The sequence below is a fragment of the Alosa sapidissima genome, chromosome 20 (assembly GCF_018492685.1).
Source record: "Alosa sapidissima isolate fAloSap1 chromosome 20, fAloSap1.pri, whole genome shotgun sequence".
Classification (NCBI taxonomy): Eukaryota; Metazoa; Chordata; class Actinopteri; order Clupeiformes; family Clupeidae; genus Alosa; species Alosa sapidissima.
The window spans coordinates 12,362,124-12,367,123 of record NC_055976.1 but is presented as its reverse complement, the minus strand read 5'-3'; positions in this window follow the sequence as shown (position 1 = coordinate 12,367,123).

Genomic DNA, 5,000 nt, shown 5'->3' with positions numbered 1-5,000 from the left:
CCCCCCAGTAAGACTTCTTTGCTCTCTTCCTTTCTCTGCTCACGCTTGGTGTGGCTTTCAAATCAGTGGGCCCGTTCGACTTCATGCAGTGTTGGCTGGCTGAACGTGATCCATGTTTGTATTGTAAGAGTCAGTCAGATCTTCGCAGCGCTGCAAGCAGTCGAACATGCCCACAGCCCTTATTATAAGCTCTCTGTACACGTTCAAAGTTTACAAGACTTTGATTTGTCTGTAGGGACCCTCTCCACACTACCAACAAAGTGTAAGGCTATCTTGAGCCTTATCAGTAGTTTGAAAATAGCGATTTATTTTGACATGGCACCATGCCTGCTGCTACAAGCTATAAGCCATTTCATTGCTAATGCAAACAACGGTCTAGCTCAAAACTCCTCCAATTAATGTAACTTTGCTCCCAAACAAAAGTTTGAAGTCGTTCCATAAATAGACATTAGTTGTGTGTTTACACCAAAATATTGTTTTAAGTTTATTTGTAACTGTTTAAGAAATTGTTAATTCATCTACCATTGATATAATATGCCCTTATGTGCCATGCCACTACTGTGATATTAGCTGATAAACTACACAATATTTACCAATGATGCATCGTTCTGTCCCATAACGTTCAGACATGCTTAAGCGTTCCCGCCAAAGTGATTATTCTGGGACGCTTCTGATCTACCTTATAACCCTGTATTTATATGTACACACACATTTACTCAAATAAACAAGAGATAGGAGGTGGCCCATTACGAGCAGAAGGCTAATTGACAGTTCACTTTCTTCCTTCTTGTTTTTGTGTGATGCTCAGCCATATTTGGCAAGAGTCAGATGCTCCATCTGTCAGCAGAGATCTATAGAGGATGCCATTTTAATGTGAGTTTCCTTGCATAGTGTCCTCTCATTTCTGTGCTCTGACCAAATTATGTTGCAACTGCAGAGCGGATGAAGTCTGTATGATCACAGTGACGTTAAATTTAGAGCAGAGAGCATGCCGGTTCATGTGTCTGGAACCTTTATTTTTCACTGACATTCCGGCATTTTCCATAGATATTTTAAGAACAAGAATTGCTGGTGAGTTACAAGGTACCTCTGGATTAACATGGTCTATATTTGCAGAAGGATCCATTGATGTGCATGTTCTGTATATCATTCAGCACGAAGGAAGCAACCAATGGCTTTAATTGATTCAATGGCCTTAGCATGCATCAGCATGTAGACTACTTCAAGAAGACCACCATGATTTGATTTGCTTTCTCTCTTGTGTGCAATACACAACAGAAAGCACTGCTGTGACTTAATTGTGGTTTTACGGTCATACTAATACAGTAGGCTGGAATGTTTCATTTGAAGTTTCCAGAATTCTTGTACTTCTGAGAAGTTCCAAATGGGTTCACATCTCCACGACCACGAGTGTCATATTGCTTTTATACAACAGTTCCATTACAAACTAATTTAGTTTTAAGATACAAAATTGTGTTTTCCATTGTTTATTTAATTTTTTGTTCGTTCATCCTCCGCCCACACAAATAGTTCTAATCTAGCCTTTTTGTTTACCGTTGCCAAGCACCACTCGAGAGACGTACATTACTTGAAAGTGTAAAATTGTAAAATGGCAGTAGTTCTGTATAAACAAATAAGTTCAGGATTTGTGCCCTTATATTTAAAAAAAACAAAGCATCTAAAATGCTTTCTAAAATCTAAAAAACACAGGTTTTGTGACCAGAAAATATGTCTGAGCTCATTTACGACCTATCTGCCAGCCACCTACTTTGTGTTTTCCTCAATCCAAGGTGATGTTATGAAATCGTTGCTCTTTCGCTATGAATGAGTAGAATGTTCGTGTTGGTAATTCAATGCAATATGCGGAGTGATTACTAGCAGTAAAAAGTCTTGAGTGGGGATGTGCTTGGACATCGGCACTTGTGATGACTCATAGAATGCCTCTCGTCCAACCAATCAAAAATGTATAAATAGCTCGACCGGACCTAACTGTTGTATAAACATAATTCATAGCATAATATTTTATTATTATTATTTTTATTATTATTATTATTATTATTATTATTATTATTATTATTATTAATAATAATAATAATAATAATAATAATAATATGTAGGCACCTCTCCGCATTACTCCTGCTACCTTTCCATCAGTGTCTGGCTTGGGAGCTAACAGCCCACAGCCTCTGGAACAGCGAGCTAACACCATTTGTTTGAGGGCAGCAAAGTGTGGGACATGTTCAGAGTTTGTGTTAAGAGAGCAGCAAAGCCGGATCATGACCGCTACCCCGACGCTGTGACCCGTGTCTAATAACGGATGTCTCTCAACTGGTCAGGCTTGCAGAGTGCGATGGAAAGTCAAAGAGTGTCTGAGGGTTGTGCAGTAGCTTACTTTCCCCTGAGGGCATAGTCCACCTAGGTGATATTCAATAATGAGCCCCTGGACATACCAGCTATCATAAAGCCTTGACCACTGATAACACGGTGACCACACAAGAGTAGTTTCATGCTGCTCTGTATGTTTAACCTGCAGACCGTCTTATTTGCTTCTTTATTGATTTACTTGTTATTGGCAATTGCAATTTAGAGACAGCATGTTAGATGTCCAATTCTCCGGTCAGGTAATGTCCAGTTCTAACCAGCCATAAAAAAACCTGTATGTGAAAAGACTAGATGTACCGCATAGCGGTACAAAATATGACCGCCGCTCAGTCCTGTACATCCGTTCCGCGAAAATAAATCACATTAATCAATTTGGCTCCATCTTACTCGATTTGTGTATGCTTGTTTGGCATGTGTGTTTGCGGGCCGCACAGAAAGTAGCCTACTGGCGCTGCATAGGTAAATAGATGTGTAGCACTTGCCAAAAAATGTGTAGCATTGTTATAAGTAGGGCAGTTCATCACAGTCCATCTATTGCAACTGGACTGATGAAAGGTACACCTTTAGGCTACATTGTATTTGGGAAAAGCAGAAGGTAGCAGCATAATGTATGTATTTATTTATTTATTTATTTATTATTAAACAAAACAATCCCTGTCAGATCCATGCAGTTTTCAACAGCTATCATGAGAGGTCATGTCATGGATTTTTGTGAATGTTTCTTCTTCTACATATGCAAGAGTTTAGTCATCTAGTTCATATGATATTCAACTTTATTGTCAATGCACAAATTAAATACGCCCCCTCTGCGACGTTCGCCCCCCGGTTTCAGAGCTAGCCTATTCTAAATGCAAAAATGCATAGAGGGAGTTATGACAAAACCGTGACTGTTAACAAACTATAAGATAAGGTAGGCCCTATGCTAGGCCTATTACACACATACATTGTCACTAGGCTATGCTGGCGACCCAAATAAAATCTCCTTTGGGAACCAATGGCTTACAGTATCACGCAGACTTAAGCTGCCAACTCTTGGCGAAAAGTTAATAGTTTTGCATATCAGTAGTAGCCTAATACATTTCACGCAGCGTGAATCACGGAAAGCGGAAATTAAGTGGACACTTCTAAATGGGACCCACTGTACAGTAGCTGAAGGTCTGTGGCTAAAGCAGCCATAATGTTTGTTTGGATACTTCACACACACATGCTTTTTAATCGCATAGACTACAACTACCAAGCTGGAATCAAAGCACATCGACTCCCCTCTTACACCCTAAACACGCACTTCGAACAAACAAAAAGCGTCTCAGTCTCATGGTATAGCCATAGGCAAAACTGTATCGGACCGGTGTAACGTAGTACTAAATCATCCATCGCAAAGAATGATTTTTGTAGCACGTGCAAATATGTGTAGGTACAGCCCTGCCCTGGATACATCTCTGAACGTGCGCTCTAAAACATTTGGTTTAAATGGAGATGTAGAACATCACGGGTGCGTTAATAAATCGACACAAATTATTCACTTTGACGAATTTATGTTTCAGTCCTAGTTACTTTACTTTGAGCCATGCTCTTCTTACTTGAATCACCTTTGAAAATAGAGGATTGAAGTAGCCTAGTGGGTGTTTGGGAATGAACGTTAGCTCAGATGCTTTTTGAGACTTTGAGCAGAAATGTCCCAGCCCAGTGTTTAGGATGCATCATAGACAGGTTATCTTTCAGGTATATATTTTCCATTAGAAAACCATCACGTTAGCGAACTTGTTGTGGCTAACTCACTTAGCTCCTGCTAGTTGCCTAGGTTATGGTCAGAAGACTGAGAGGACAGTCGAAAGATAGAATTAGTGCTGTTATCAATTTGCTTGGTAGCCTATAACCGCATGTATAAGTATAAGTATATATACTTTTTTGATCCCGTGAGGGAAATTTGGTCTCTGCATTTAACCCAATCGGTGAATTAGTGAAACACAAACAGCACACAGTGAACACACAGTGAGGTGAAGCACACACTAATCCTGGCGCAGTGAGCTGCCTGCTACAACAGCGGCGCTCGGGGAGCAGTGAGGGGTTAGGTGCCTTGCTCAAGGGCACTTCAGCCGCGGCATGTATGGTTTTCTACAAATACATCAATATTCAAATTGGCCTCCATCACTCAACCAATGCTAACGGTAACATTATTTTACCTATATCCTAGGCTATAACTTGTACAAGATTAACGTATCCTACCTCCAGTAAAAACCAAGCATGTCCGATAAACATTCTCAGATTTATTTCGGCTTCAAGAAGAAATGGGAATTACATTTCATGTGGAAATCATCCTACCCTTATTAGACGTTCTCTTACTCGTTTGAGCAGATGAGACCCTGTGATGTCATAGTCTGTGTTCTCATTCTGTTTTTCCAAATAGCTCTACTGAGAGCTCCAGCTCCCTGTTAATTAACAGATCACACACACAGGCCTAATGAACAAAATTATTAATCAATATTTACTGCGTATGAAAGCAAGCTTTAATAGTAATCCACATTTCTCTTACGGACACTTCAAGTCCTCTAAAAGTAAAAGGTTACTGGTTGGCTACAGCTCTGTTGGGATTGATGGCAGTATGTTATGAAAGTAGT